Source organism: Oryx dammah, unplaced genomic scaffold (assembly GCF_014754425.2).
Source record: "Oryx dammah isolate SB20612 unplaced genomic scaffold, SCBI_Odam_1.1 HiC_scaffold_18, whole genome shotgun sequence".
Lineage (NCBI taxonomy): Eukaryota > Metazoa > Chordata > Mammalia > Artiodactyla > Bovidae > Oryx > Oryx dammah.
The window spans coordinates 54,770,634-54,794,856 of NW_024070202.1; the positions used below are offsets into that span (position 1 = coordinate 54,770,634).

At 38.4% G+C, this 24,223-nt stretch overlaps 1 protein-coding gene and 1 long non-coding RNA gene across 2 annotated transcripts in view; one reads left to right on the forward strand and one right to left on the reverse strand.

Moving 5' to 3' along the window:
• FOXP2 (forkhead box P2) overlaps positions 1–23,896 on the reverse strand; it is a 671,719-nt gene extending 647,823 nt beyond the window's left edge. The window contains exon 1 of the mRNA XM_040260147.1: positions 23,773–23,896. The gene's annotated coding sequence lies outside the window, so the exon portion shown is untranslated. The remainder of the gene's footprint in view (positions 1–23,772) is intronic.
• LOC120877766 lies at positions 21,774–23,279 on the forward strand. Its single transcript, XR_005724392.1, has 2 exons — positions 21,774–22,222; positions 22,889–23,279. It is a non-coding gene; the product is annotated as an uncharacterized LOC120877766 (long non-coding RNA).
• Positions 23,897–24,223: the final 327 nt, after the last annotated feature.

Sequence of the window (24,223 nt, forward strand, 5' to 3'; positions counted from 1 at the left end):
AAAAAAGATTAAATTCCAAGAAAGAAACAGAAATGATACTGTTCAACTTATAACTCTTCCATATGATAAAGTGACAAATGTTACTTCTAAGTCAAGCCTCCTGTCAAAAAGATATATGTTCTAAAGGAAAAAAAAAAAAAAGAGTCAAATAGTCTACTAAGCCCTTTCAGTATAATGCATTTGCTCATAGCAAGGAAGAAAGAACATCAAGGGAGAGAACTCTGCTATTCCTCATTCTTAGCCTTTTCATCCATCTTCCCATCTCCTTCAGCTTAGACTGTATAATCTACAAAGTTTACATCAAATATAAGAACAGAAACATTCCCTGAAACAGACCCTGCAATGTTGGGTCTGTTTTGTTATCTTAAAAATATAAATAAAGAATACCAGAACATCTAAAAAACATAAAGAGGCACCATGAGCAAATACAGTAGGAGATCCCCCTTACCCAAAAGCACAGAAGTAAAACCTACTTAAACAGACTTTCTGGCTGATTGAGAACATTTTTGTGATAAGTTTTCAAATTCATGATTCCAATCAGATACTTCACCCATCTAATCATACCCTGGGATTCTGGTCTACACATAACCTCATGTACCAAAGAGTAGATAAAAAGCTGTGGGTCATGTCAAAGCTTTGCCTCATACTTAATGTTGCCTCTGCTAGTCATGATGATGCTACATGACTCTTCTACCTGTTGGAGAGCTTCCAGATATTTTTGCTTTGCCCTGATCTCAGAGAAAATGATTTGAACACTGTACTTGGTTCAAACTAGAGCACTGATGACTCTGCTGGTCATTGTACTTATTATCCAGACTGACACTGTAATAATAATAATGACAAAAGTTGAGTAACTAATGAACTCAGTTCAGTTCAGTTCAGTTACTCAGTCATGTTCGACTCTGCAATCCCATGGACTACAGCCTGCCAGGCCTCCCTGTCCATCACCAACACCCGGAGTTGATGCAAACTCATTTCCATTGAGTAGGTGATGCCATCCTCTGTCATTCTCTTCTCCTCCTGACTTCAATCTCTCCCAGCATCAGGGTCTTTTCAAATGAGTCAGTTCTTCACATCAGGTGGCCAAAGTATTGGAGTTTCAGCTTTCACATCAGTCCTTTCAGTGAATATTCAGGACTGCTTTCCTTTAGGATGGAATGGTTGGATCTCCTTGCAGTCCAAGGGACTCTCAAGAGTCTTCTCCAACCACAGTTCAAAAGCATCAATTATTCGGTGCTCAGCTTTCTTCATAGTCCAACTCTCACATCCATACACAACTACTGGGTAAACCATTGCTTTAACTGGACGGATCTTAGTTGGCAAGGTAACATCTCTGCTTTTTAATATGCTGTCTAGCTTTAACATACTGTCATAACTTTTCTTCCAAGGAGCAAGCACGTTTTAATTTCATGGGTGCAGTCACCATCTGCAGTGATTTTGGAGCCCAAAAATATAAAGTCTGTCACTGTTTCCACTGTTTTCCCATCTATTTGCAATGAAGTAATGGGATCAGATGCCATGATCTTCGTTTTCTGAATGTTGAGCTTTAAGCCAGCTTTTTCACTCTCCTCTTTCACTTTCATCAAGAGGCTCTTTAGTTCTTCTTTGCTTTCTGCCATAAGGGTGGTGTCATCTGCCTAGCTGAGGTTATTGATATTTCTCCCGGCAATCTTGATTCCAGCTTGTGCTTCATCCAGTCCAGTGTTTCTCATGATGTACTTTGCATATAAAATAAATAAGCAGGGTAACAATAGACAGCCTTGATGTACTCCTTTCCCGATTTGGAACCAGTCTGTTGTTCCATGTCCAGTTCTAACTGTTGCTTCCTGATCTGCATACAGGTTTCTCAGGAGGCAGGTCAGGTGGTCTGGCATTCCCATCTCTTGAAGAATTTTCCACACTTTTTTATGATCCACACAGTCAAAGTCTTGGCATAGTCAAAAAAGCAAATGTTTTTCTGGAACTCTCTTGCTTTTTCAATGATCCAATGGATGTTGGCAATTTGACCTCTGGTTCCTCGGCCTTTTCTAAATCCAGCTTGAACATCTGGAAGTTCACAGTTCACATGCTGTTGAAACCTGGCTTGGAGAATTTTGAGCATTACTTTACTAGTAGTGTGTGAGATGAGTGCAACTGTGTAGTAGTTTGAACATTCTTTGGCATTGTTTTTCTTTGGGATTGGAATGAAACTGACCTTTTCCACTAGTGTGGCCTCTGATGAGTTTCCCAAATTTGCTGGCATACTGAGTGCAACACTTTCACAGCATCATCTTTTAGGATTTGAAATAGCTCAGCTGGAATTCCATCACCTCCACTAGCTTTGTTCATAGTGATGCTTCCTAAGGCCCACTTGACTTTGCATTCCAGGATGTCTGGCTCTAGGTGAGTGATCACACCATCATGATTATCTGTGTCATGAAGATCTTTTTATGTATAGATCTTCTGTGTATTCTTGCCACCTCTTCTTAATATCTTCTCCTTCTGTTAGGTCCATACTATTTCTGTCCTTTATTGTGTCCATCTTTGCATGAAATATTCCCTTGGTTTCTCTAATTTTCTTGAAGAGATATCTAGTCTTTCCCAACAAGACCAAATTTCTGCCTCAGTCAGTCTCTCCCATCAGGAAGCTTCAATAAGCCTTTTATCCTTCTCCATCAGAGGGCAGACAGATTAAAAACAACAATCACAGAAAACTAACCAATCTGATCATAGGGACCACAGCCTTGTCTAACTCAATGAAACTATGAGCCATGCCGTGTAGGGCCACCCAAGACGGACGGGTCATGGTGGAAAGCTCTGACAAATGTGATCCACTGGAGAAGGGAATGGCAAACCACTTCAGTATTCTTGCCTTGAGAACCCCCATGAACAGTATGAAAAGGCAAAATGATAGGACACTGAAAGATGAACTCCCCAGGTCTGTAGATGCCCAACATGCTATTGGAGATCAGTGGAGAAATAACTCCAGAAAGAATGAAGAAATGGAGTGAAAGCAAAAACATCCAGTTGTGGATGTGACTGGTGATGGAAGCAAAGTCTAGTGCTGTAAAGAGCAATATTGCATAGGAACTGGAATGTTAGGTCCATGAATCAAGGCAAATTGGAAGTGGTCAAACAGGAGATGGCAAGAGTGAAATCAACATTTTAGGAATCAGTGAACTAAAATGGACTGGGTGAATTTAACTCAGATGACCATTATATCTACTATTGTAGGCAAGAATCTCTTAGAAGAAATGGAGTAGCCATCATGGTCAACAAGAGAGTCAGAAATGCAGTACTTGGATGCAACTGCAAAAACGACAGAATGATCTCTGTTTGTTTCCAAGGCAAACCACTCAAAATCACAGTAATCCAAGTCTAAGACCTGAACAATAAGGCTGAAGAAGCTGAATTTGAACTGTTCTATGAAGACCTACAAGACCTTCTAGAACTAACAACCCCCAAAAATGTCCTTTTCATTATAGGGGACTGGAATGCAAAAGTAAGAAGTCAAGAAATACCTGGCTGCTGCTGCTGCTGCTATTGCTTCAGTCGTGTCCGACTCTGTGCGACCCCATAGACAGCAGCCCACCAGCCCCTCCTGTCCCTGATATTCTCCAGGGAAGAACACTGGAGTGGGGTGCCATTTCCTTCTCCAATGCATGAAAGTAAAAGTGAAAGTGAAGTCGCTCAGTCGTGTCCAACTCCTAGCAACCCCATGGACTGCAGCCTACCAGGCTCCTCCGTCTATGGGATTTTCCAGGCAAGAGTACTGGAGTGGGTTGCCGTTGCCTTCTCCAGAAATACCTGGAGTAATGTGCAGATTTGTCCTTGGAGTACAGAATGAAGAGGGGCAAAGGCTAATAGAGTTATGCCAAGAGAATGAACTGGTCATAGCAAACACCCTCTTCCAACAACACAAGAGAAGACTCTACACATGGACGTCACCAGGCGGTCAATACCAAAATCATATTGATTATATTCTTTGCAGCCAAAGATGGAGACACTCCATACAGTCAGCAAAAAAAGACTGGGAGCTGACTGTGGCTTAAATCATGAAATCCTTATTGCAATATTCAGACTTAAATTGAAGAAAGTAGGGAAAACCACCAGACTATTCAGGTATGATCTAAATCAAATCCCTTATGACTATACAATAGAAGTGACAAATAGAATCAAGGGATGAGATCGGCTAGACAGAGTGCCTGAAGACCTACGGACAGAGGTTTGTGACACTGTACAGGAGGCAGTGATCAAGACCATCCCCAAGAGAAAGAAATGCAAAAAGGCAAAATGCTTGTCTGAGGAGGCCTTACGAATAGCTTTGAAAAGAAGAGAAGCAAAAGGCAAAGGAGAAAAGGAAATGGCCATTTGAATGCAGAGTTCCAAAGAACAGCAAGGAGAGATACAAAAGCCTTCTTCAGTGATCAGTGCAAAGAAATAGAGGAAAACAATAGAATGGGAAAGACTAGAGATCTCTTCAAGAAAATCAGAGATACCAAGGGAACATTTCATGCAAAGATGAACACAATAAAGGACAGAAACTAATGAACTATTGGCTTGCTAATAATTTTTTCTTGCTAAAGACTTAAGAAGCAATAAGTAGGACTTCTTCTGGTGGTGCAGATAAGAATCTACCTGCTAATAAAGGGAACATGGCTTTGATGCACGGTCTGGGACGATCCCACATGCCACAAAGCAAGTAAGCCCATGGGCCACAACTACTGAAGCTTGTGCTGCACAACAACAGAAGCCATCACAATGAGAAGACCACACACCACAACAAAGACTAGCCCCTTCTTAGTGCAATTAGAGAAAGCCTGTGCACAGCAACAAAGACCCAGTCCAGTCAAAATTTTTTCTTAACCATTTCAGGGTAAATATATTTTATAAGTACCTATTTAATCTTACTTTTGTAGTTAAATGTACTTTTTAAAAGCTCAATTTGAAAAAATCTGTTACCATAAAAATAATGATAAATTGTATGTTGATTCAATTGTACTGGATAGGTTTTCTTAAAGAGAAGTTTGATATGAGCAGGTAGAACTCTGAATAAGTAATTTTTACTACATATTTGCATTTCTTTTATGTTTTACAGTCTTCCCAATTTTAAAAAGAAAAACAAACAAAGAAACAAAAATTTTCTCTAAAAATATCTTTGAAGGAAGGTTCTCCTTACTGGCATAGTCAGGTAACAGTTGGTCAAGACTTTGTAAAGAAACTGGTTTCTGTAAAGCCCATTATTAATACTGTTTATCTTTCAGGAAAATTTCAATGTAATTACCTTAAGTTATAATTGGGGTAAATCATGATTTAGGAAATCAAAATAAGGAACAGCATTTTATTATCCATTATTTCCATTTATTTGACTGAAGTTTTGCAGTAAAAATAATTTTCAAGTTCTTTCTACTTCAATAAATAGTATAATGATGTTCAAACTTAAAAAAAAAAAGAAAGCAATAAAGAGAACTACTACTTGATAGCAACTAAATGGGAAGAAATAAGAAAAAAAATTTGTCATAGAATTCTTAGAAGTCCATGTCAATTTTAAGTGCACAGTTCCAAGCCAGTGAACAAAATGTGGCATGGATTTTAGAAACAGAAATTTTAAAAGATATGTCTATATTTATATCAACAACTATATGTGTGTGTGCTTGTGTGCATGCTTGGCAAATATAGTCGTGAGCTTTACTGGCTCACCACCTGATTTTGGATGGTCTACGAGGTATACATTTTTATAGTTTTAAATGCCTGAATCAAAACCAAAAGTATATCTTATGAAATATGAAAATTATATAAAATTCAAACATTAATGTCCATAAATAAAACTACTGGCACACAACCATATTCATGCACTTAGGTGCCGTCCATAGCTGCTTTTATATTACAGTGGCAGAGTTGACTAGTTGTGACAGAGACCAATGGTCCACAACCTGTATTTACTATCTAGTCTTTTACAGAAAAAAAAAATTACCAACTTCCACATATATACAGTGGCAGATTTTATTTTGGGGGGCTCTAAAATCACTGCAGATGGTAACTGCAGCCATGAAACTAAAAGATGCTTACTCCTTGGATGGAAAGTTATGACCAACCTAGACAGCATATTGAAAAGCAGAGACATTACTTTGCCAACAAAGGTCCATCTAGTCAAGGCTATGGTTTTTCCAATAATCATGTATGGATATTAGAGTTGGACTATAAAGAAAGCTGAGCACCGAAGAATTGATGCTTTTGAACTGTGGTGTTGGAGAAGACTCTTGAGAGTTCCTTAGATGCAAGGAGATCCAACCAGTCTATCCTAAAGGAGATTAGTCCTGAGTGTTCATTGGAAGGACTGATGTTGAAGCTGAAACTTCAATACTTTGGCCACCTGATGCGAAGAGCTGACCCATTGGAAAAGACCCTGATGCTGGGGAAGACTGAAGGCAGGAGAAGGGGACAATAGAGGATGAGATGGTTGGATGGCATCACCAACTCAGTGGACATGAGTTTTGGTAAACTCCAGGAGTTGGTGATGGACAGGGAGGCTTGGAGTGCTGCAGTCCATGGGGTCACAAAGAGTCGGACACAACTGAGCAACTGAGCTGAACTGAAAATATATTCAATGACTTGGCATGAAACTCTAAAATAAAAATGGTTTGGGACAAATATCAATATCATATCTACTGAAATTATGAGATATTAAAAGTGAAATTATAAGTTTCCAGTCTCAGAAGACACTAGCAAAACTAATTAGAAAATATCTTAAAAACAAAAAGCATTACACAGCGATTATTCAACCTCATAAGTGATATTATATGGCAAGAAACAGTACAGAAACATGACTCAAAGCTTTAATATTATTAAATTCTTAAAATGGGCTGTGGCAAATCTTCACCCCAACCCCCCCCCAAAAAAAAACTAGAAACACTTCAAGATATTTAGATATGGAGAAAATAATAAAGAGGATATAAGCCTAGTGTTTGGGACAGTGATAGGTTCTAAGATAACTGAGATACAGTTGAACTTCTTGATTCTTGCGTAGTTTACCTTCTCCATCAAAAAGAAAAGTTATACTAAAATGTAAAATCAAATATGATTAATGAGAAAATAAAAGCTCAGGAAAAGAGGGCCATGAGTCACTTTAAATAAGTTCAGGTATGCAGAAACACTAGGTTAAAATTTTAAGGTGTCTTTAAAAAGTAGCTTGTATATGTTATCACTAAACTACACTTGATAACCTTGAAAGAGTTACAAACAACAAGAGCAGATGTAACACATAAGAGGGGACAAATGTTATTTTATTTTTTGAAGGTAAAAGGATTCTAGGAAACGAAGATCAGTGATCTTGACATTATTCCCCAACAAAATTCTACAACAGGTTACTAAACAGATGGTTTGTGAGCACTTACATTAAAAAAAAAAAAAAAAAAAAGCCTGCCATGGATTTGTTAAAAATAAGTCATACTAAACCTTGTTTCCTTGTCTCACACGTTATTAGATGAGTGGATCAGAGAAAGGCATTGGCTGTACAATGCCTGGACCAAGAAAGTATGGAGTAAGTCTTTCATGGCCAACTGTTAAGTCCACTTCCTATGTAACTTTGGGGGAAATTCTTAGATTAAGAGGCAAATATAGATCGGTCAAGTTTCTGCATGTTTTGTGAGCAGAGGCACTGACAGCCTTTTTTCTAGACTATCTTTCTCATGGATGTCTATATACCAAATTGCCTTTGAATATCCATAATACCTCCCTCTGAACAAAGGGAAGGTTTGCTTATAGCCCATTACAAAAGATCAGGGTTCCTAAACTTGAAGTTCCTCATCTGCAATACAGAGTGATACAGAGTGTACAACATGGACTTGGGCCACTCTGTGGAGCCCCTGATGGACTTAGGGGTACATGCGTGCTAAGTCGCTTCAGTCAGGTCCGATCTTTGAGACCCTATGGACCATAGCCTGCCAGGCTCCTCTTTCTATGATTCCCCAGGCAAAGACACTGGAGTGAGTTGCCATGGCCGCCTGCAAGGGATCTTTCCAATTCAGGGATCAAACCAGTGTCTCCACTCTCCTGCTCTGGCAGGCAGGGTCTCCACCACCAGCACCAACCCCGGGTCTCCTGCACTGCAGGTTGATTGACCATCTGGGCCTCCAGGGAAGTCCCTGAACGTGGGGGACAAGGAACAAACCAAAGCAAGTGTAAGATTCCTGCTCCTCACTGTGTCAGGAGTAATAAAGTCCTTTGTCTTCTATAAAGTTCTACAAAATAGTGTCTGACTAATTTGTTACCATGCAAGTAAGGTAAAATCTCAGATGCTTCACAGTTCTGGACAACCTGTAACTCAGCTTTGCCATTGGTAAAATGGGGAAATAACAGTATAAATCCTCATAAAGACAGTATGAAAAATAAATTAATTCACACACAAATTTCCTAGAAAAGTATCTACTGCTTAATATTAGCCATTTTTATAATGACACTTATGATTAATTTCAGATGTATACCAGTAGGTAAATAATCCCATCCAAAGGGTTAATGATAAATCAAAGAGCTCCTACTCACTGAGTTTAAAAAAAAGGCTCTATTCTTAACCTTGCTCTGATCAATATTTTCAAAAATAATTAAGTAGAGTATAAAATGTGTTAATCAAAATTATAGATGACACAATTGTTAACATAGATAATAGAACCAAGATTGTAAAAAATCTTGACATGCTGAATACACTAAATTATAAAGAAACAAATGTTACAGACATATAAATCCTATTTTTTACAATATTCAAACTGATATTATTTGCAATTTACATGAAGTGAAGCAACATTCTAGTAACAATGTAACATGACTGAAAAAAAATTGCCATTAGGTTACAGAAAAAATGAGGACAAATTTTCATTGCATTCTGTGTTGGTCAGAACATATACATGGCGTGGTATTCAGCTCTGGATACATTTTAAAGGGAAGCTTCAGCAAAGAGAAGGGTACCTCTGGTACCCTCATATCCAGAGGAGGGTAATGAGACCTGTGAAGGGCAAAAGAAATCCAAAGAGTATATATGAAGGATAACTGAAGAAATATGACTTCTTTATCCTCAGAAAGGAAAGGTTTATTGATTATAAAATTTTTTAAGACATCTGCAAAATTATCTGTGTGAAATAGTCTGTGTAAAACCAAAAGGTGGAGTTAGAAATAATGGCTAATTGATTTCAATTCAATGTAAGGAAGAACTTTCTATCAATTAAATTTTGTCAATTATTGAATATTACAATTATTCATTCATGTAAGTTTCACAAAGCCACTAGCCAGGACTATGAAAATGGGGACTGCTTCTCTCACATACAGATGTCTTTAAATTACTCATTTCTTACCTGTAAAAAAAAGGCAACCCACAAAGGGTTTCTCCAGTCGTCTTGTGCATTTTCATTCCTGTCTTGCCTCCCTGATTTTTGTTCCATTTCAGCCTAGTTGGCCTCTTCAAACTGACAATTTGTCCTTAGCAGCCCACCTAACTTTTTGATTTGAAAGTGAAAGTCGCTCAGTTGTGTCCGACTCTTTGCGATCCCAAGGACTACACTCCATGGAATTCTCCAGGCCAGAATACTGGAGTGGGTTGCCATGCCCACCTCCAGGGAATCTTCCCGACCCAGGGATCAAACCTGCATCTCTTATGTCTCCTCATTGGCAGGTGTGGGAATACTGGTGTGGGTAGCCATTCCTTTCTCCAGGGACTCTTCCCAACCCAGGAACTGAATCCAGGTCTCCCGCATTGCAGGCGGATTCTTTACCAGCTGTCACAAGGGAAGCCTGACTTTTTGATTTACTTCTCTGAATATATTATTTTTCCATATCCTGCAGTCCATAAGCCATCTGACAGTGCCCCTGAGTAACAAACCCTGTCTCCATCTCCCACCTGATTTGGAAGGGAGAACAAAAATTTATTATCTCAAAGGTTTCAATTCTTGGATTCTTCTTACTTCTTTTGCCATTTACAGATTGTAGGTGATCAGAAATCAATGAATAAACGAGTAAGTGACTGAATAAATGAATGGGTATTATTAATCAACTGATAATGAGCTTCTTCTTCTTTAAAAGCTAACTACCTGAATGGGCTGTACATCTTTCAACTTGTCAAACAGATGAAAAGGAGTGAAAAGAACAACAAACACCTATGAGAACAAAGGAAAGAAGTATGAGAACAAGAGAGACTAAGGGTGGAAACAGAAATGAGAGTAGACAGCTATGTAGAGGACCCCAAATTAATTCTCAAAAAAGATCAAATAGTAAAGTCTCTAGTTCATAAGCAAAGCCAATTTATAAGTCAAAATAAAATGCAATAATCTATAAAATAAACATACTTGAATAATAAATGAGAGGAGAATTATAAACTCCTAAGAAATTATGATAGGAACAAGCGACTACATTCTCACGAAGGCAAAACTGATATACACAACAATTTGATGAATCTCAAATGTGTTAAGCTAGATGAAAAAAGCCTGCCTCTGAAGGTTACATACCGCATGATTAATAACACAGAGTTGAATGTAATACGTACATATAGATATAGTATATACATATATATTAAACGTGAGTATTTTATACAATTTGTATAAATACATTATACAAGAGTCAGACAGGACTGAAATATTATCTACATGTATATAATGCATATATACATATAACACTTCTCTGTCCAAGGGGTTCTCCAGGCAGGAATACTGGAGTGGATTGCCATGCCCTCCTCCAGGGGATTCTTCCAACCCAGAGACTGAACTTGAATCTCTTATGTCTCCTGCACAGGCAGGCAGGTTCTTTACCCACTTCCCACTGGGGAAGCCTTATCCTGCCATTTGCATCAACATGGATAGACCTTGAGCACATCATGCTGAAACAAGTCAGAGAGGCTTGTGCTGTCTGACACCGCACATGAATGTGGAATCTAACAAAGTCAAACTTGTAAAATCGGAGAGCAAAATAGGTGGCTACCAAGAGATGGGGATGGGGGGGTAAGATTGATGTTGTTTAAGGGTACAAACTTGAAAGGAGTAGTAAATAAGCCACAGACATTCACTACACAGTACAGTGAAGAGAGACAACAACATTGCACTGCAATTATGGGATGCGATAGGTACGGCTACAATAGAGACCACGTTACAATCTGTGACATGGTGGACTTCATAGACGTAAACAGTGCTACAACATCAAATTCACTCAGTTAAAAAGACTGTTACCTCCCCCAAAAAACACACTTTAAAAAACAAGACTCTAGGGACAGAAAATAGATCAGCGGCTACCAGAGACTACAAGATGAGAGGAGGTGTTGACCAAACCCACATGGGAAAATTCTGGAGCGCGATGGGACTGTTCCACACCTTGATTGTGGTAGTGAGTGCACAGCTATGTGTTTGTGAAAACATTCAGAACTGTACACTAGAAAGACGTGAACTTTATTGCATATAAATTATCTTTAATTAAAACTTGAAAAATTTGTAGAGTTTAAAACAAATTTGTAAAGATGATCAATTAAAATGTTTTGTGTTGTTAATAAAGCACAATAAAATCACAGCAATATTTTCTTAGATCAGTTTCCCAAGGTAAAAGAAATAAAAGCAAAAGTAAATGAGAAAAAAATGGAACCTAATCAAACTTACAAGCTTTTGCACAGCTAATGAAGCCATCAACAAAATGAAAAGACAATCTATGAACTATGAGGAATTTGCAAATGACATGACTGACAAGGGTTTAATTTCCAAAATATACAAATAGTTCATACAGCTCAAATCAAAAAATGGGCAGAAAACCTAAACAGACATTTCTCCAAAGAAGACACACAGATGGCCAACAGGCACATGAAAATATGCTCAAGGTCACAAATTAGTTAAAAGCAAATCAAAACTGCAGTGAGGCATCACTTCACAGTGGTCATAATGGCCATAAAAGTCAAAAAGTCTACAAATAATACAGAGTTCCTGGTAGGCTCATGGTGAGGAATCTAGGCTTTCCCTGTTGTATGACCCAGGTTCAATCCTGGTCCGGGAACTGAGATCCTGCAAGCCACACATGAGGTGGCCATAAAAAAAAAAAAAGTCTACAAATAACAATTGCTAGCAAAGATGTGGAGAAAAGGGGATCCTCCTTCAGCATTGGTGGAAATGTAAATTGATGCAGTCACTTTGGAAAATTGTAGTGAGGTTCCTTAAAAAACTAAAAACTACAATATGATACAGCAATTCCATTCCTAGATATATATTTGGAGGAAACCAGAATTTGAAAAGATACATGCACCCCGATGTCCATAGCAGCACTGTTTACAATAGACAAGACATGGAAGCAACCTAATCATTCATCAACAGATGAGTGAAGATAGAGAGTGAGTGACTGAGTGAGTGTGTGTGTGTACACGTGAAATATTATTCAGCCATAAAAGAATGAAATACACCACTGTAGCACACGAATGGACCTACAGATTATCTTACTAAGTGAGGTAAATCAGACAAATATAAATATCATATATGATATCACTTATATGTGGAAATTAAAAAATAATACAAATGAGTTTATTTACAAAACAGACACAGACATAGAAAACAAACTGTGGTTACCAAAGGGGAAAGGAGGAGGGAGGGAGGGATAAATCAGTGGTATACAATTAACAGATACACATTATTATATAAAAAATAAACAAGGATTTACTGTATAGCATAAGAAACTATATTCAATATTTTATAATAAACTATAAGGGAAAAGAATCTGAATATATAACTGAATCACTTGCTATACACCTGAAACACAATATTATACATCAACTATAGTTCAATTAAAAATAAAAAAGATTACATCTGATAGTTTTCTTCTGAAAAAACAAAAAAAATTATATCTGATATTTAAATAACTTTGTAAATATGAGCATTTAAAATATAACTTGTAAAATTAATAAATCACAGTGAAAGTAACAAGTAACAATTCTGAGAGAAAATTATCAGGATCATTTCTACAACACAGTAGCCAATACCTTATTTTAAAATGAAACATCAAATGTATAGCCAAATAGCTTTGTAAAAATAATCAAATATATTTTCACTGTCTTATAAGTAGACATGTAAAAATAAAATAATCATTTGTATTCTATTTTAAATGTCCTCTCATAAAAATGTAGTTCCAATAATAAGAAAATAAGCATTAAATATTTTATTGTTTATTCATAGCTTGTTACCATATATTCTCTATTATTGTACATTTGCCCTTAAAATTCGATCTTCTATAGTCATAAAAACAAGTTGTCTCTCAAAATAAAAACAATACTTATAATAATGATGTTCCTTTAATATAATAATATGAGTAAGCAAGTACTTAGTCACATTTTAGCATCTAGCATCGTTTCAGTCCAGTGGGAATGAGATTTTTCCAGGACACAATTAGAGTGATATCAAAGAAAACAGCTATGTAAAATCAAATACCAATTAGAAATAAAAAGTTACATTGCCTTTCTTCTACTAGTCTAATAGTTTCAGCAACAGACATGCAGGACTAGGGACAGTTTGAAATTACTGAAAATTACAAAACAGCACAGAATTGGAAGTGATACAAGGGCACCCTAAAAGCATACTTTTCTGAAAGTAGAGAAATATTATAAATAGATCAAGAAAATATAAATTTAAAAGTACTTTCTTTGGGACAACACAAATGCTGTCAAATGAACTTTATTTTTAGTTACAGGAGTATACATTCTCTATAACGGGGGTCCCCAACCTCCAGGATCTAGTGCCTGATGATCTGAGTTGGAGCTGATGTAATAACAATAGAAATAAAGGACACAATAAATGTAATGCCCTTGAATGATCCTGAAACCATTCCCCCTGCCCCACCCCTGGTCTGTGGAAAATTTGTCCATGAAAATGGTCCTAGGTGCCAAAAAGGTTAGCTCTACAACATACAAGGTAAAATATACTGAAAAATGAACATCTGCAAGCTTACATCACTGCTAAAAACTACTGCAATTCATAATCCCTGCCTTTGGAGATGCAATCTGCGGCTCCTTATTTGTCTACATATAGGCTAATTTTTCACAAGGAAAATAGCCAGAATGAGAAAAGACACTACACTACACACGGGACGGCACACTTGACGGGGTGTGCACACTTGGTATAAATGCATGCATCACTTGACTAGGGGGTGGGGCAGCAAAGCAGTGAAGGAACAACTTAGTTGAGGCTCTAAAGACTTTTCAGCAGTTCTCTGGGGAAGAAAAACAGATGTTTCAAGAAATGTGGGGCCAAACTTCCTATGTGGTGCACTATATAAGCCCTTGTGTTACTCACTCCCTTTAAGCCAAACTGCAGCAAAGACATGCAGCACCCCTACAGTTGGGAGTTGTATTTTAATGCAGCACAATGCACAGACTGGACCATGAGGCAGCCCAACATTTTACGTCGGTTCTAAAAAATGGGTGTGTGCGTGTGTGTGTGTAAGGCCCATTTAAAAGGAGAGCTCTAATTTTAAAAAGACAAAGCTTATCAAATAGCTCATCCAACTGTACATTTTATTTCTGGATTGATGCTACCAAAAGCTAAATATGTGAATGACCACAGGACCAAGGCAAAATTGTAAAGAAATGAATATTTATGGGATGTTAATGGTATGTGCTTCAGGGAACATGATGCCAGGCAATTATTTATTTTTCTCAACCCTGACATGACCAACTCCATGTGCACTCACTTCTCTCCCTGTCTCAGCATCCTGGTTAAACAAGGTGAGGCTCCATTGCTGACTGAAGGACGGGAGTGATGTGAAAATTCCAAGTGGGCTAAGACAAGTGAAGAAAAATACATTTTAACTGAGCCCCCTGAGTTTCATAAGCAAAGATATTTATGGTAACTTTTTGTTGGTTTTAATTGTCTTTATTTCAGGAATTATCTGTTTCTCCCAGTCATTCTTACCTGTGTGTTTCTATTGTAGTAAGAGACAACCTGTTTACAGCTTCAAATTTGACTTATGTACGTCATAAAAGGTTTCAGTTGAAAGTAACCTAAAAACTAATCCAATCTCTTTTTAATTTTGAAGGAAAAGACCCACCCAATATTGCACAATAGTTGAAAGTCAGACTAAGAAACAGAGTGCAGGTCTCCTGGCACTCACTGTGGAACCCTGATCAGTAAACCAAGCAGGCCATTTTCCTATCTGAGATAATCGTGCTTCCCAGGAGGAGTCATTTTCATCCACATTCTAATATGCATTACCATTATCAGAGAAGGCCCTTAATAAAAAATATTTCCTGCTTGGAACAAGGAAAAGAATACATTGGGACCTGGAATAGCCAGATGGTGACAAGGAGAGCAAGGAGTACCTAAGGACCAGGATTTTAACAGCAAAAAAAAGCAGAAAACATAAGTTATTATGTTTTTTGAAAGGAAAAAGTGAGGTAGTAATATAATAAAGCCACACTGTATCTTTCTTCAGAGTTTTTCAAGGACCACACATTCACTCATAGTATAATAAGATACCAGAATTATTCTGAAAGATCTCATAATTTGTCTCAAAGAGGAAAGAGAAACAGGGAAATGAGATGAAGTAGGCAAAGAGAGGCCTCTTTTCTCATTATCAATAGTGAAGATTACATACCCCTTTCTCAAGATATTTAGAACAAAACTGCTGAGCAAGTGAATACAAATTTTAAATATGTACATAGTATGTGAAAGAGAACTCTACAGGACATTAGGTTTATGAGAATAAAATCTGTGGATCCGTGTGGTATAATATGGAGAGTTGTATCACTCATTTATCCCCCAGCTGTAGACATACCAATGTGACCTGCACACACCAAAGAATAGGATTTTAAATTCAGAAAGATGGACTTTCCAACAAATCATAAATCTTTAACCTGCTCTGTTAAAGATAGATACTGAAAGAATGAAAGAAAAGATAAGTTATAAACGATGGTATGTGTGCCAATGCAAAAAAAGTAAAACTATCTATTTTATTATACCACAGAATAACAACAACAATCTAGATATGGTTTCAGAAAAGACCTTGACTTAACCCATTCCCCTCCTTCTTTCCTCACCAACCCCCAGAAACACTTTGAATGCCCATGTTGTACTCATAGTATAAACATTAGAAACATCTATATACACTAATTATGCTACTCATATTAAGATGTTGAGGCTGTTGTTCAGTTGTGTCCAACTCTTTGGGACACCATGAACTGTAGCACGCCAGCCTTCCCTGCCCTTCACGATCTCCTGGAGTTTGCTCAAATTCATGTCCATTGAGTCAGTGACACCATCCAACCATTTCATCCTCTGCTGTCCCCTCCTCCTCCTGCCTTCAATCTTTCCAGCATCAGGGTCTTTTCCAATAAGTCGTCTCTTTTGTATCAGATGGCCAATGTATTGGAAACAGCTTCAGCATCAGTCCTTCCAATGAATATTCAGGGTTGACTTCCTTTAGGATTAACTGGTTTGATCTCCCTGCAGTCCAAGGGACTCTCAAGAGTCTTCTACAGCACCACAATTTGAAAACATCAATTCTTCAGTCCTCAGCCTTATTTTGATCCAACTCTCACATTCGTGCATGACTACTGGAAAAACCATAGCTTTCACTATATGGACCTTTGTCAGCAAAGTGATGTCTCTGCTTTTTAATACACTGTCTAGGTTTATCATAGCTTTTCTTCCAGATATAATGATGAGATCTATGATTAAATATGTCAGTTCAATGGTCCTAAGCATTATTATATTGAAGCATTCAACTATTGTGCATTTTTTGTCCAAAAGCATTAATATCTACTCACAAGTTAAGTTACATTCTCAGATCAAGAATAAAAAAGATACAGAAAACTGAACTTACAGCACACCCACCCAAGATGAGAGTCATGTCTTGGCCAATACAGTAATGAACAGTTTCCCAAATATGGTATAAGACGAGTCCAAGATGAAAAAGTAAGGTGAAAAGGAATTTCAATGACACACATACACAAAATGGAACAATGATACAGACAGAAGTAACCTGCTGGACCTCCAAAAAGTCATACATTCCTTAATTCAACATTTAGTTTTAGAATTCCCACCAAGTACAAGGCATGTTCTAAACACTGGATTAGAACAGTGCCCAAAAGAAAACTTTGTATCCATGGAATACACATTCTCATTGAGACTATAAATAAAGAAACAATCTTTTTGAAGTCAGTTGATAGTGCTATAGGGGAAATCAACATATGATAAAGGTGACAGCATGAGCAATGATGATTTGTTATTTTAGATATGACAATCAGAGAAGGCTTCCATAAGGATATGTTTAAGAAGAGACTTGAAGTTAGTGAAGATACCTGAGGGCAGAGCATTACAGACAGACAGAGGAAAACTCTGAAGTGGGAAATAGCTGATCCCATTTTGAGGAATGCCAAGGAAGTCAGTGTCTAGGGTTGACTGAATAAGAGGAAAATGATAGGAAATACTGTGAGACAGAGAGTAGGGGTCAAATAAAACGGACTTTAGTAAGGTCCTTGTCTTTTATTTTCAGAGACATAAGTTGTTGTTGGAAGATTTATACCTTTCAACAGTGACATAATCAGATAGATAAATCTTCAAAAGGTCACTGCTACTTGGAGAATAAACTGTTGTACCTGAAGGGAGAAAAGGGGGAAAATTAAGTAGCTATTGCATCAAATCAGGGAGTAGCTGATGGTCTACCTGATCAGACTGGTAATGAGCGGGTAGTAATTAGGTGTATAAAACAAGATTTTGGGGGACATAATTTAGCTAAAGTAAAAGACCTACTGAGAAAGGGGGTAAAATGAAGACAAAAAGGAAATGAAGAGCTAGCTACAGGCATACAAATATAGATCAACCAAATCCTGGAACATAAATTTGGGTGAAGTAATGGTGAGGAATATTTTTTAAGGATGTTGGGGATCTTTTTTTCTTTTTTAAATGAGATGATTTTATGACAGTCTACATATGCTAAGATGTTAAGATATTTGGATTAGTGTACTATAAGTTTCTCCTCACTATCTGCCAGCAAGAAATTTTATAAACACTTTCTCTGAAATATGTCTACCACAAGATTTTTTCTTACCCCCTAAAATACACTTTAGGAAACTTTGTTATTTTTTCCTTAAATTGAGAAAAAGTTGCAAAGTGGTAGTTCCCTATGTGTACCAAAATGATACAAAACAAAAATGATGCAAAAAAGAAAACTTTCACAGAAAATAGCATGATAAAAGTTGAGAAGAAAGAAAAGAAAGAAATGGATACCAGAGAAACTATGTTCTTTGCAGTAGCATCCTTTCTTTGAGGAATTTAATGTCCTTAACCTGTTTTTAAAAATTTTTTTGATAGTTTCATGGCACAAATCTTTCAGACTTGTTACAAAGAGCTTTAAGAAGCAACACTAAAAACTTAAATTTTAAACTAACATTATCTTCCACAAAGTATATTTTAAGGCTTCTAAGACAGAAATCAAAGGAAATTGAGGAACATTAATAAACTAAAATGCTGAGAGCTTTTAAACCCCTAGGGATTCATTTGCTTCATAGCAGTGTGCTTTTTCAACATTTAAATTTTACATGCTCTTGCTAATGAAAATAATTTGCTACAGCAGAAAGGAATGAAGATGTCAGCTCAATATGACATATTTATCAATATAATGGAAAGGTATGTTCTGAAGATCCTTGATGGATTCCAGGGGAAAAAAAATAGTGTACAGCTGTTTGGGAAGTTGAATTCAATCAGTAGAATATAGTTCCAAGAACACATATTTCAAATATCAAGGAATTAAAAAAACTGAACTTGGACTCTACAGATAATTTGTGGACAAAATGGATTTTTAAATAAAATCTCACATTAAAATGTATTGAATTATATAAATTGAGGGAATGTAAGAATTCAAATTGTTCATGGAAAGGAAATTGGACAAATGATCAGATACAAGTCAATTTAGAGAGAGTAAACAATGTTCACAAGCCCCAAATGAAAAAGTATTAGGATTCAATGTGAACTGTAAGCTACAAATCATTACAACATAGAGTTGTTTTAAAATGAAATAGGAGTGACACAAACATACCTGATTTTACAGCATATTTTAATTTGGCTGCTGGACAAAATTTTGTCCAAATAAACACAAATTCCTAGTCACTCCAATTACAAAAGTGGGATTATGCACCTAAAAATAATTAGGCCAATACTTAACATCACAACTGATAAGACAGCAAGTCATTGAAGCATCTATTTAGAGGAAAAAACAGTTGAAATGAAAACTATTACTGCAAATAAGTCACCCGCATACACAGGTTTACTTTTTATTTTAACATTAATAGTGTTGGAACATAATAAATCTAAATTTTCTCTGAGGATCTCTCTCCAGCATCTCAATATTCTAACACTGACCTGTTAGCTATAATATCTCTTTATATTTCACCGAAGTTACTCTCCTTTTGTGTGTGTATTTTGTCTGGAAAATTGGGGGCAGGGAATAGATGGAAATATAGTACAAAGGAAAGAATATATATAACAATACATCAGAGGTAATAATAAGACAGAAGTAAATAGGCAAGTGGAAGTAAGTATCATTTAATAGATAGGAACACCTACAAGGAAAGACTATTCTACTTATTAGTATTTATATAATTCAACAGTAATGAATTTTCAAATAACCAATTCTGGACTTTAAAAAAAGTAATGATATGTTTAAGCAGCCCTCCTAACTATGCTTAGTTAAGGTGTTAAAAAATAGTTATGAGACAAATGAAGTAGCTAACATTTGTAACAACTTCATAAGAAAGCAATGAAAATGACTTAAGCCTCATGGGGGAAAAAAGCCCAAAGAACTTAAATTATTTTTACCTGACAACACTCTGAAAGTGATATGCCTGGAGTCCAAGTATTGAATATGTTAAGAGATAAATGTCCGAATCATCCAAAAAAAGAAGAGACATTCACTATGGCATACAAAATTCAAATTACTCATTAAACCATCTGTGGACCATAAGCACTGGAATTTGTCTAAGTAAAGTTTCAAGCACCTGGATTACTTTTCAGAAGGCTTAAGAAGGTAAACAACAATCTTTCTGGGTTGGATTTGATCAAATTTGTTAGAACTCTATGAATTAAGGACTACATAAATAAGGTTATTTTCAAAAATCTATGCAAATCTTAAAATCTCATTGGGCCTAAGTTAAGAAATAAACTATCTTTTATCAAAGGGCAGAATGAATCTGTGCACTGGTTAAAATATTTTAGATACATTCATTTATCACTAAGAGTACTATGATATATCACAGAGTTAAAGAAAAAATTAACTGTGCCATGAATTAGTATTCAGTAATTATAATGAAATTAATATCATTTTGCAATTCAACAGTGATTTGCAACTTTGTTTAGCAACACTCTTGCCAAGAGAACTTCTTACAAGTCAGTGGTTTCTCTGACTTAACTGAGAGACAGAAATACATGACCATTTCCATCATTCCATTTTCTATTAGTATTATAACTAATAGTTGATCTAACATGAGAGTGTCAACACAGAATGATAAAGCAGAGCCGTGTAAATCTTTAAATGTATCACAAATAATATCTCTTTTATGTAATTAAGTACCATATCCCTCACATGTTCTCTTAAAATAAAATGTCTGGTAAATTTATCTGGTTATGTTCAATATTTTACTGTATGCTCTATGAGTGTCAATCAAGCCATGAAGGCATTTTCACATATTTAAATATACTTTTCACAGAGTACAATTCTAATAGTTATGCAAAGAGAGCTGTTTTCTGTTTCTGAGTCTTTGCTTGTACAAAAGGAATGTAACTTCTCATTATTTTAATGTTCACCTTTCTTCCTAATTTTATAATGTGTCACATACAACAATTTACCCCTATTTTAAGTTTATAGAATACTACAAGGATTTTTTTTTCTCAAGCAAACCCACTACACTACCATAAGTGCAAAGAAATGAAACTGGAACACAGTTTACTCAGATATAACTATTCACATCATAATGTAATTAAAGGTCTCTTTTCATTTGAATATTCAGTTCTAGAATTCCCATCACGCTGAATCCTAAAGTTGAGAAATTTTGAAAAATAGCTTAAAATAGTTCATAATTGTTATCTATATATATTTCCCTTTTTTTCTATTTTGGTATTAATTGTAGTGTAATGGTAATTTAATAAACTATGTATAAAAAAGTTCTTGTACTCGTATTTAAGCTGAATTTTAAAAATTATTCCCTTAATTTTTTGTATTCTTGTATTTAAAAAGTGAACTTTAAGATGATCTTGTAAAACTGAGTGTCTTCTGTCACCAACAGGGCTGTATCATCAGGTTTCTAGTCTCTTCTTTCAAAGTTAGTAATTTAATCACAATTAAACATTTCTCTCACTTAGTTTTGGATAACAATGAAGCAGTGGGTTTCTTAAAGAAGTACTGAACTAAGCAACTACTGAACATGGGTCTAGTCTAGTAACAAAAATGGAAAGAAGGCAGAAAGGGGGCGAGAGAGAAGGAAAGAAGGAAGAGAGAGGGAATGACTTTAAAAGCTTTAAAGCTGAAAATGACATTTTACGAACCTAGTGATCACAGTGTACATAACTCCATACCCACTTTATTAATGCATACACAAATAAGTCAAAATTGTAAATAATTGTTTAGCAGTATTAAACAAACACTACATTTTAAAATTCCAGGACACTGAGAATGTACCCATCCATAACTCACAGTGACAGAAAAGATAAACAGGACTTTTGACAACATAAAACATTTCCTGAGGTATGCCATAATGCAAAATTGAAGATGAAAATATCTCAAAGCTCATCTTTGTTTAGTGTTGACCTCTAGAATAGACGTGCTATTAAACACACCCCTTCCGTCTCCACTGAAGCCTAAACAAACTATTTGAATTTGGAGAGTGTGCAAAGATGTGCCTTCCAGGCAAACTTTTATTTTCCAAAAGTAAATCTCCCCAAATACTTCCAGCTGGAAAAAGTCCACTTAAGCTACTTGACACTAGAGCTTCACTTTCTCACCTTGGCTTACCTGCTGCTACTTAATTATTCTTCTAAGCAGGCTCTGGGCAAGTTGGGGAGGTGGCTCTTTCAGCACTTCTGAATCCATGATGACTAGAAATACACACACCTAACACACTCCCACAGGTCTTCCACGCCCTTTCTCCTTCCCGCCCTTCTGAGCACTCGCGTCGTGAAAGCCTGGCCACCTGGGAGCAAACAGTACTCGAGGAACAATCCTCAAGATCAAGAGACTGACTGGATTTCAACATGTGGTGAGAGAAAATGGGAGGGGGGGTGTGTGGCGGGAGGGATAGGAGCGCTACAGACAGCAGCTGTCCATTAAGTGGTTTAAATCTGTTAGTTAAAAAGCTGAATAAACAAATACACAGATGGGTCTAAGCTCCTTGGGGATTCCGGAATCTGAGGAGCCTCCCAAGCGGTGTCCGGTCCTGCCTCTCCCGCCCTGTCCCCGTGCAAAATGCGCGCGAGTTCCACTCTCTGATGCTCCAAACTCGCACGTGCCTTCCCTCTCGTTGTTCCTAATGAGTTCACCCGCGCGCCAGGTGCTCTGAGAGACTCACCTAAGAGATCCCAGAGTCTGAGGACAGGAGGGCAACTTTTCCTTCCTACCTAGACCTACCCGAACACCCACGGCAAGAGACAGATCCCCGCAGACGCTAGCATTCACGTCAGGGTGTCGGGGCGCCTTCTGGACGGCGGGGCGGGGAGAGGCGTGCAGGAGACACGCGGGCGCGGCCACCCAGTGGGTCCGGCCCGCGCCGCCGCCGCACGTGCGTTGCCGCGAGCGCGAAGGGGCGTCGGGCCCCGCGCTCTTCCCGGTCAAAGTCAACCCAGTGCGTCACTGCCCTCCGCTCGCCCCGGGCCTCCGCGGACTTACAGGTACAAGTCAACCGAGAAGCCCTCCTTTCCTCCGAAAGGTATCTGCGCCCATCCCTCGTCCCCTCCCTGAAGAACCCGGAGGCGCGATTTCACCCCAAACCCACCCTCGGAGTAGGGAGACCTCTCCAAAGCGGAATAAAAGTAAGACCAGGACATATCCCGGGTGAAGCGGGTCCTGCTAACGGTGGACAGGGGAAAGAGCGCGAGCGGGGGCAGCAGTCAAGATGCACGATCACCCCCAAGTGTCACTAGGGGCCAGGAGTTTCTTCACTGGAGAAGGAGTGTCCCTTTTCCGCCTCCATTCCCCAAGAAGTCCTTGTGAAATATACGCTGAAGTGTCTAACTTAGAGACGAGAAGCGTGCACTTGCCCAACTGAGTAAATAAAGGTCAGCAGTTGGACAATAAAGTATGTGCTTCCAAACGCCAGATGTTTTTACTGTTGTTTCTCCTCCTCTGGGGTGGGGGGGGGGGGGGCGGAGAAGAAGGAAGAGACAACACACAATAAAAATAAAAGTAAATAAACACATCTGCTGTTTCCACACACATTTTCCTCCAGCTGCGGACTGGAGTGTCTGTTGCCTGACAAGGCAACATTTTCGAATACAAAACTAAAAATCATCCGTGAGCCAAAGGCAGCCTCCCCTCTGGACGCCCCCTTCCCCTCAGCACAAAGCTACATGAAAAAGAACAACAAGTGGTGATGTTAGGTCCGGAACGCGACCCCGATGCCGAGCCGAAATTTGACACATGTCACACTCGCCCAGCCGCGCCGAGCTCAGCGACTGGGGCGAAACTTTGCTGCCGCCGCCCCGGCAGCAGCGCGGAGCAGAGTCAAGTCGAAGCCCGGCCCGGCATAGAGGTGGCGGGGACGGCGTGAGGGGCGGAGGTGGCGCGCGCCAGAGTGAGGGTGAAGAAACTTACCGCGACCGGGGACGCTGGGCAGCGTCCCGGGAGGTGGCACCCGCGGCGCCGAGGCAGAAGCCCACAAACAACACACCCACGCGCGAGTCCGGGCAACTGCTGCCGCGAGTCGGGGCGCGCCCGGGAGGGGGGGCTGGAGGAAGCCGCAGCTGGCGGACGCGGCCGCCGCATAAATAACCCGGACCGGCGCTCACAGGCTGGCTGCGCGGGGTTGGAGCCGGGGCGCAGCGGCCGCCGCAGAGCTGCACGAGCCGGCGTGTCTCGCGCTTTCTCGGAGGCTCGCGCTGTCTCGCGCTGCCTCTCCCCCCACCCGGATCTGTATGTGTGTGTGTGTGTGTGTCTGTATGTGTGTGTGTCTATGTGTGTGAGTGTGCGCTGGCGGGCGCGCGCACCCGGTCGCGCGCGCGTGTTGTTGGCAATGCAAACTGTACACACACGGCGCGCGGAGCCG